Source organism: Nomascus leucogenys, chromosome X (assembly GCF_006542625.1).
Source record: "Nomascus leucogenys isolate Asia chromosome X, Asia_NLE_v1, whole genome shotgun sequence".
Taxonomy (NCBI): Eukaryota; Metazoa; Chordata; class Mammalia; order Primates; family Hylobatidae; genus Nomascus; species Nomascus leucogenys.
Window position 1 is genome coordinate 125511063 of NC_044406.1, and position 10662 is coordinate 125521724.

Genomic DNA, 10662 nt, shown 5'->3' on the forward strand with positions numbered 1-10662 from the left:
GGAGACAATGACACAAAAGTTTGATGTGCATCTCTCAGATCTCTTTCTACATATTTACATACATATCTATGTACATGATGCACATCCATACTACATATAAATGGGAACATTCTGTAAATATTCCTTTTCAGGATTTAAAAAAATCACACAACTATTCATATGCTGATATTCATAGCAGTATTATTCGCAATAGCCAAAAGGTGGAAACAACCTAAATGTCCATCAACAGATAAATGGATAAACAAAATGTGGTATATGCATACAATGGAACAATATTTAGCCTTAAAAAGAAACGGAATTCCAATACATAATACAACATGAATGAACCCTGGAAACATTCTGCTAAGAAATAAGCCACATATTGTATGATTCCACTTATATGAGGTACTTAGAGTGGTCAAATTCATAGAGACAGAAAGTAGAATAGTCGTTACCAGGAGCTGGGCAGAGTGGGGAGTGGGGAGAGGGGAGTGGGGAGTGGGGAATGGGAATTATTGTTTAATGGGGACAGAGGTACAGTTTGGGATGGTGGAAAACTTCTGGATATGGATGTGACGATGGCTGTAGAGCAATGTGAATCTGCTTGATGTCACTGAAGTGTACACTCAAAAAGGGTTAAAATGGTAAATTTTATGTTATATTAATTTTCTACAATAAAAATATAAAAAAAATACACAACTAATGCTTAAACCATTTCCTTGTAAAAAAAAAAAAAAAAAAAGTCAGATGTGGCTGGGCGCGGTGGCTCACGCCTGTAATCCCAGCACTTTGGGAGGCCAAGGAGAGTGGATCACCTGAGGTCAGGAGTTTGAGACCAGTCTGGCCAACATGGTGAAACCTCCTCTCTACTAAAAAGACAAAAATTAGCCGGGCGTGGTGGCAGGCGCCTGTAATCCCAGCTACTTGGGAGTCTGAGGCAGAAGAATTGCTTGAACCTGGGAGGCGGAGCTGGGAGGCGGAGGTTGCAGTGAGCCGAGATTGCACCACTTCACTCCAGCCTGGGCAACAGAGTGAGACTCTGTTTCAAAAAAAAAAAAAAGTCAGATGTAAACATTTCTAAGGCAAAACATGACTGACACCCTTGACCACCCTCCATCCCATTCTTCTTTCCCAAGGTAATGGCTGATATGTGTCCCTTGAGTTCTTTTTCTTTGCATTTACATGTATTACAGAGCATAGATCTGAAGCCAAAATGGGTTGAAATCCTGGCTCCACCATTTACTAGCTGGCTGACCCTTGGACAAGTTCATGTCCAAGTTCTGTACTTTAAGATCCACATCTGGGCCGGGCACAGTGGCTCACGCCTGTAATCCCAGCAGTTTGGGAGACCAAGGGGGGGATAGATCATTTGGGGTCAGGAGTTCGAGACCAGCCTGACCAACATGGTGAAACCCTGCCTCCACTAAAAATACAAAAATTAGCTGGGCGAGGTGGCGGGCGCCTGTAGTCCCAGCTACTCGGGAGGCTGAGGCAGGAGAATCACTTGAACCTGGGAGGCAGAGGTTGCAGTGAGCTGAGATCATGCCACTGCACTCCAGCCTGGGTGACAGAGCGAGACTCCATCTCAAAAAAAAAACTACTTCTGTAAGAATAATAGAATCTTCTGCATGGATGGAACTGGAGATCGTTATGTTAGGTGAAATAAGCCAGGCACAGAATGACAAATGTCTCGTGTTCTCACTCATATGTGGGAGCTAAAAAGTTGATGTCATGGAGGTAGAGAGTAGAATGATAGTTTCCAGAGGCTTGGGAGGATGTGTGTGTGTGGTGGCAAGGGTAGGAGGGTGGTAAAGAGAGGTTGGTTAATGGGTACAAATATATAGTTAGGAAGAAGGAATAGGTTGTAGCGTACAATAGCATACAAAGGTGACTATGGTTAACAACAACATATTGTATATTTCAAAACAGCTAGAAGAAAAGATTTGAAATATTCCCAATACAAAGAAATCATAAATGTTTGAAGTGATGGATATCCTAAATACCCTGAATTGGTCATTACACATTGTATGCATGTGTCAAAATTTATCACATGTACCCTTATAAATATGTACAATTATGATGTATCCAAAAAGTTTAAGGAAAAAAATAATAGAAGCTTCTGAATGGGGATACAATGAGGATTAAAGAATGCATGTATGACACTTAGCACAGTACCTAGCATATAATAAGTGGTCAAGAGGGGCCGGACGCAGCGGCTCACGCCTGTAATCTCAGCACTTTGGGCGGCCGAGTGGGGTGCATCACCTGAGGTCAGGAGTTCGAGACTAGCCTGGCCAACATGGTGAAACCCCGTCTCTACTAAAAATACAAAGATTAGCCGGGTGTGGTGGCAGGCACCTGTAGTCCCAGCTACTCGGGAGGCTGAGGTAGGAGAATCACTTGAACCCAGGAGGCGGAGGTTGCAGTGAGCCAAGATCGTGCTATTGCACTCCAGCCTGGGCAACAGAAGCAAAACTCCGTCTCAAAAAAATAAAATAGAATAAAATAAAATAAAATTAAGTGGTCAAGAAATGTTATTATTATTGGATATAGTACCCACTTTTAGAGAGTCAATAAAGTAGGCCAGCAGATAATACCTATGTTGTTAATATCAGGAGTCAGAGACTGAAGGGAATTTGAGAATGGGGGCCAGAAAGAGAAGCAGAAGAGTCCCCAAATGGAAAGTGAATGGTTGCCAATCAAATCTAGTGTTTAACTTTATGAAATAAAAAGTAGAAGAGATATAAGAACACATAGATAGAAGCACACTTATACTACACAACTTTCAGTACAAGATAAATCAAGTGGACACAAAATTATTAAGGAGGTAGAATATATAAATAATATAAAATATAGTCAATAGGGTTGATCATATATACATGTATATGGAACTTTACAGTCCTTCCTTTTCTTTTTCACAGACATAATGAATTGTTTTATCTTCTTAGGGGCAGGAAATCTATTATTTTGGAAAACCACTTCTTTCCACCTCAACCAAATGGTCTTGATAAGAACTAACAATTATAGTATCCCTCTCTCCTGGCCACAAGGGTGGGCATGTGGCTCAGGCTAAACCAGTAATCGGTTCCCATCTCTGACCATAGTGATTGGTTTATAGTTGGGCATGTGACTCAGGACAGGCTAATCAGAAGTTTTCCCCAAAGATTTTTCAAACAATCTGGGCTGAGAAATTCCTTTACCACCAGCGCAGTAAACCTGGAAAAGATGTCCAAAGGTACCTGTGACACAGCCCCTGATGGCAGGAGTAAGCTAATTAGAAAGGATAAAAGTGGCTGGGTGTGGTGGCTCCTGCCTGTAATCCCAGCACTTTGGGAGGCTGAGGGGGGCATATGTCTTGAGTTCAGGAGTCCGAGACCAGCCTGGCCAAAATGGTGAAACCCCATCTCTACTAAAAATACAAAAATTAGCTGGGCATGGTGGCACACGCCTATAATCCCAGCTACTTGGGAGGCTGAGGCTGGAGAATTGTTTGAACCGAGGAGGCAGAGGTTGCAGTGAGCGGAGATCACGCCACTGCACTCCAGCCTAGGCCACAGAGCCAGACTCTGTCTCAAAATAAACAAAGAATAAAAGTGACATAAAGAGAAACATAAAGATGAAAGATGGAGAATCTTCCAAGGAAAGTTACAATTCCTGTTTTCCTATAGTCATCTGCATTGCTACCCTTCTAGTGGTTTGATTATATGTATTAATATAGTCCTTTTTTTGATTCACTGGTTGGAATTGGCTTTGTGTCATTTTCAACCACAAGAGCCCTAACGAATACAAATTGATGTGATGTGTGTGTATAAACAACAGGATAATAGCACGGAGGCCCCTGAGCCATTAATTCAGATTGATGGGTCAAAGCCAGGCCCAGCATACTTGTTCTCGGGACAGCAGCCCCCAGCCACACCTCTGTAGCACAGGGTATGCTGCTGAAGTAGAATGAGTTTGACACCCACGTTCACTGGAATTTTAAATGTTCCCCTGCCAGCAGTTACCAACACATCTCCTCTTTGCAGGCATGGACATTTCTGGTGAGAAGGCTGTTGACAGCTTCCCCTCTTATATCTCTGTGCATAGCCAGTAAAACTTCCCTGCCTGTGCAAAGGCATGTGTACACATGCGTGCCCTCCAGGGTCTTCACACATGCACATATATGCATGAGCTCTCAGGTAGAACATGTAGGAAGCATCTGTAGTACTAGAAATTATGTTTCGTTTATTTTTAAATCTCATATGCCATATGTCTGTTAATGTGCTCTAGTTATTACCACATAAAGAATGAATAGCTGGTTTGATCTGAACTGTCGTCCAGCCTGAATTTATTCAGTGACTGACATTAATGAAATCATAATAGGTTGCTTTCTAGAAGGTTTAACCATCCTCTAAAGGAGATCTTGACATTCTAGTATCCATTTCACACTTCTTTGCCTATTCTGCCATCGTGTGGGCAAGGAACACAAACATGAAGGTGTTAATGACCCAAGGTCACATTTGAAAAGGGCTCTAATGATTAGAGATTTTTTTTTTTTCTCCAGGGGTAGAGGAAAAGTGGGAAGGACATGAGGAGGAAACACAGGTCCCGTTGCATCACCCCGTAAAGAGGCTCGCTCTTTCCTTCCTTCCTTCCTTCCTTCCTTCCTTCCTTCCTTCCTTCCTCCCTCCCTCCCTCCCTCCCTCTCTCCCTCCCTCCCTCCCTCTCTCCCTCCCTCCCTCTCTCTCTTTCTTTCTGAAACAGAGTCTGGCTCTGTTGCCCAAGTGGGAGTTCAGTGGCGCGATCTCAGCTCACTGCAAACTTCGCCTCCCTGGTTCAAGCGGTTCAAGCGGTTCTCTTGCTTCAGCCTCCCGAGTAGCTGGGATTACAGGCGCCGGCCACCATGCCCGGCTAATTTTTGTATTTTTAGTAGAGACGGGGTTTCACCATGTTGGCCAGGCTCGAACTCCTGACCTCAGGTGATCCACCCGCCTCGGCCTCCCAAAGTGCTGGGATTGATTACAGGTGTGAGCCACTGCACCCGGCCAAAAGCTGACTACTTTTACTAAATCTTTACAAGGAGTTCAAGTTGGAGGGTTTGCTCATAGGAATGCAGCGTCCCTCAGAGGAACTAGCGCATATTAGCACCACCGTATGCCAGGCATGGAATTCTCGCAGCAATCCCTTGGGTGGAGTCCAGCTGGGTAGGCATTATCATTGCATTATCATCTTCCTTTTACAGATGAGCCTACTGAGATCCAGAACGGCTAAGTATCATGCCTAAATTCCCACAGGTAGTAAGTGGCAAAGCCAGGAGGTTTTGAAAATAAGCTGGGAATATAAACAGAAACTATAAAAAAAGTTTCATTAGAAAACTATGTACAAAGAAATACAAATTACAGGAATAGGATTGCACACAAGGCAATGTATATCTATGTCTTATGAAGCTAAATAATAAAACCAATACTTATGAATGCACCAACTAACTTAAGGAAACAGCACCACCAATGCCACTGAATCTCCTTGGGTGCTCCTCTCTGACCCTATCCTCTTGTCTCCTTGCTCTGAGATAGCCACTATTCTTTTTTTTCATTCCCTTGATTTTCATTAATGTTTTACTCCAAAAGTATGTGTGTTTAGTTTTTCTTTGTTCTGAAATGTATACAAATGGAAAGATATTTTACGTTTCTCCTGTGACTTGCTTTATTCACTCAAAGTTTCTCGTGAGATTCATCCATGTTGCTTGGTGTACTTGCGGTTCTTTTTTCACCAATGTATAGAATTCTATACATTCAATTCTATTCTATTCCAATTTCCCCGATGTACAGAATTCTGTATACAATTCTGGCATATGAACGTGCCAGAATGTACTCATTCATTTTCCTGCTGATAGACACTTGGCTTGTTTCCAGTTTTTCACTATTACATGCAATGCTGCTATAAATGCTCACGTATATGACTTGTGGGACATGGTGTAAAAGTTTCTTTAGGGAATATACATGGAAACAAATGGCTGCATTATAGTGAATACAAATGTTCAACTTTTACAAAACAACCTAATATCCTTTTCCAAAGTGGTATTATATCGGTTTATGTTGCTACTGGAATGTATGAGAGTTTCCATTGGTTTACATCCTTTGCTACCATTTGAAGTTGCCAGAACTTTAAATTTTGGCCAAACTAATGAGGCTAAAATGGCATGTTGTTGTAGGTTTCTAGGAGTTTGTCGAATTTGTAAAAGTTTTCAAATTTAGTGGCATTAAGTTGCATCAGTTGATGGGGCAGAGAGAGAGCATTCCAGGTTGGGGGAGCAACTTGGGAAAGGGTTCTAAGTCAGGTCAGAGGTTGGTGCATGTAAGGAACAGAAAAAAAGCCAGCATAGATGTTGCATAATGCGTTCACCTCTGCCTTAGGCAGCTAACCTCTTGGTACCTCACATTTTGCCTGACTTTACCTACGACATCTGCCAGACCTTACCTGCTAGACCTGACTACTTCTGAACAGCTCTAAAGTATTACACCATATTATATGGTGAAATTGTGTTTTAATTTTAACCAGATGGATTCAAACTAGTTCTTATGTTTTTTATCAGATAGCTTTCACATTTGGATGAACTTCCAGAAGCTTATTTCAAAATCTCTTTCTGACCATTGCACCACTGGTCCACTGTCAAATCCTCTTTGATCATCAAACAACTTTAAATTTGCTTTTTGAAATGTATTTAGGCTCTCATATAGAGTTCTGAAAGACATGTGAGAATAAATTTTCAGAAATTTATTTTAGAGCAAGAAATCAGCCTCCATTTCTTTGGCCTAGAACAAGGAGAGAACCTGTTAACGAGGCAACTGTGAATTATGATTATCTTTGTTCTTTGGGAGATTTTACTGCTGGTCGAGTGAGTCTGAAAGTCTAACTCAGGTTTTGCCCATTGGATTGCAACATACAGACAATAAAAACAAAACCCAAGATAAGAATTAATAATTATGAAGTAAGTGAAGTTTGCCTTTGCCCTCTGTGGTAGCTAGAGTCTGATGATGGCCCCCAGGGAACCACATGACCTGGCATTTGCACCCTTGTGCAATCTCTGCCCACATTAAATATGGGCTGGCCTGTGACTGGTGTTAACTAATAGAATGCTGTAGAAGGGACACTGTCAGTTCTAGATCTAGCCTTTAAGAGGAGTGGCAGTTTTTGCTTCCTACCTCTTGAAATACTCACTTTTGGGAACCCTGAACCACTCTGTAAAATGTCTAGCCACTCTTCTGCAGAGACCACAGGGAGAGGTCATGGGGAGGGTAGAGGCCCTGAGACCATATGGAGAGACATAGCAGTCCAGCTGTACCAGTGTCCCAGTCAAGCCTCCAGATGACGCCAGCCTCAGCTATCATGTGACTGCAACTGTAGGAGGGCTCCCAAGATAGACCGGCAGAGCTTCACAGCTGAGCTCAATAAACCCACAGCACCATGATAGATAATACGATGGTTTTAAGCCACTAAGTTTTAGGGTGGCTTGTTATGTAATAATAGGTAACCAAGGCCGGGCATGGTGGCTCATGCCTGTAATCCCAGCACTTGGAGGCTGAGGCAGGTGGATCACCTGAGGTCGGGAGTTTGAGACCAGCCTGACCCACGTGGAGAAACCCTGTCTCTACTAAAAATACAAAAATTAGCTGGGTGTGGTGGTGCACGCTAGCAATTCCAGCTACTTGGGAGACTGAGGCAGGAGAATAGCTTGAACCTGGGAAGCGGAGGTTGCAGTGAGCTGAGATAGTGCAACTGCACTCCAGCCTGGGCAACAAGAGCAAAACTCCGTCTCAAAAAAACAAAGAAACAAAAAAAGGTAATCAAAATAGAAATTAATATGTGAAAGTGGAGTGCTGACGTAACAAGAATCTAAAACGTGGCAGTGGGCAAAAGCTGAAATGGGCTTGTAGAAACTGTTAGTGAAGTCTTGAAGGAAATATGCAATTTTTGGAGCTCTCAGTCACCATATAAAAAGCCTAAATACCAGCGACAGAGCGAGACTCCGGCTCAAAAAAAAAAAATAAAAAATAAAAATAAAAGAAGCCTAAATACCTTGCTGGAAAGGCCACCTGGAGTGGAGAGGTCTTGATATACAAGGAAAAGGAGAAAGGCTCAACCTTCCAAGCATTCCAGATGACTCTAGCCTGGTTGCCATCTTACTATCTAATTGCAACCACATGAGATAATCCAAGTGAAACCAACTAAGGAACTGCCCAGCTGAGACAAGTTCACTAACAGAACAATGTGAGATAATAAAATGGTCGCTGTTTTAAGCCATTAAGTTTTGGTAATGGTTGTTATGCACGATAGATAACTGAAACACCTCCTATGGCCTCGGTTTTCATTGTTCATTGACTCCTGTGCTCATACACATTCCGGACCCACAGTTACAAAGTTCCACCTCAATCTCCCTTCCTTTTGGCAGTGCTATGGATGGTCATCAAGGTCTTCGCTTTGCAGTCATGTGACCCTCAGGTCAAATCCCTGCTCATGTGCTTATTTATTAACTGATTAAATTTTGGTAGATTATTTAAACATTTTGATACTTTAATTTTTTTATCTGTCAAATGGGGGGAAATGGTGCTTATCTCATCCAAGGCTTGTTACGAGGATAAAATAATCATAAGCATTTTGATTACTTCAAAGCTATGGAAATAAGTTTGCATTATTAGTTTTTTTCTTTTCTTTTTTCTTTCTTTTTCTTTTTTGAGACGGAGTTTCGCCCTGTTGTCCAAGCTGGAGTGCAATGGCGTGATCTCGGCTCACTGCAACCTCTGCCTTCCAGGTTCAAGGGATTCTCCTGCCTCAGCCTCCCGAGTAGCTGGGATTACAAGCGCCCACCACCACACCTGGCTAATTTTTTGTACTTTTAGTAGAGACAGGGTTTCACCATGTTGGCCAGGCTGGTCTCAAACTCCTGACCTCAGGTGATCTGCCTGCCTCGGCCTCCCAAAGTCCTGAGATTACAGGCGTGAGCCACTGTGCCCGGCCCTCTATTTTTATTAGATAATAAGAAATTAGCCACGCTAGCCCCACAAAGACTGCAAGTTAGTCAAACTACGCTCTTTCTGAATCCCAGTTTACATCTGCAAAAATACTAGCTAACCACCGTCCACTCACAATAAGCAGGTTATAGTCCGAGAACCTGGGTTACTGATTTCAATCTGTCCTCCCACAATCCTTGGCCTGTTTCTTTGCCAGTGTGCCTCAGACACTGCCTCTCATTTGGGGACTTTCTTCATTCTCAGCTCCAAGTAATTCCGCTCAAACTCTTTCATAGAACCCAGGCTCACTCATCCATCACTACCATCACTAGGTGAGACATTTTTTTTCGGATATTTGTGAATCCTAAAGTACCTGCCTAATTGCAACCTTGTCCTGACACAAAGTAGGCTCCCTAACTGGACTCAAAAAGCCTCTTCTGGAGTTCAGCTTTCCTTTTCTTTTTCTTTCTTTCTTTTTTTTTTTTGAGACACAGTCTTGCGCTGTTGCCCAGGCTGGAGTGCAATGGCGCATTCTTGGCTCACTGCAACCTCCGTCTCCTGGGTTCAAGCGATTTTCCTGCCTCAGCCTCCCAAGTAGCTGGGATTACAGGCGCCTACCACCGTGCCTGGAGTTTTTTTAATTTTTATTTATTTTATTTTTATTATTATTATTTTTTTAGTAGGGACAGGGTTTCATCATGTTGGCCAGGCTGGTCTCGAACTCCCAACCTCAGGTGATCCACCTGCCTCGGCCTCCCAAAGTGCTGGAATTACAGGTGTGAGGCACCACCCTTAGCCTGGAGTTCAGCGTTCAAGCAAGATGGGGCAATATGGGCTGCATTTATTCTGCCACATGAAGCAACAACAACAACAACAACAAACAGACAAAATATATATGAAACAGCAGTCTTAAGATGCAAAACATCAGGCAATAGAGGATAGTGATCCTGGGAGATGAAACATAAGATGAATGCTACAGCGTCCCAGGTTATTACACTAAGAGTTTCCAAGCCACACTGCATGAAGGAGGAATCCAGGTGGAGACAGGCAGACTTTCTGAGGGTTTACAATAAATGTAGAAGTATGATATATGGCAGTAATAGCACAAAGGCCAGGAGGTAAGAAATGAAGGTATATGATTGTGTAGTTCTTATACTGTATGTGAAATGGGATAACAATTGGAGGTAGGCTCTGATAAGATGAAGATGTATCCAATAAACCCTAAAGCAATCACTAAAACAATAAAACAAAGAGATATAGCTAATAAGTTAACAGAGGAAATAAAATGAAATCATAAATACATAATCCCAACTAAGGCAGAAAGAGTTGAGAAACTACTAATGAGATGATACAATTAAATGTAACTGTATCAGTAATCACATTAAATGTATATGGTCTAAATACTTCAGTTAAAGGCAGAGATTGTCATATTGGATAAAAAAGCAACACTCAGCAACCTTCTGCCTATAAGAAACCAACTTTGGATATAAAGACACAAATAGGTTAAAAATAAAAGGATGGCCAGATTGGTCAAAGGGTACAAACTTGCAGTTGTAAGATGAATAAGTTCTGGAGACATAATGTACAGTATGGTGACTGTGAGAGTTTTCAGAATCAAAATGAAGTCACTTATGCCAAACCCTAACAAAATGGAGTCAGGAGGCCATAATGGAGGGGCTCTAACACACCACACATG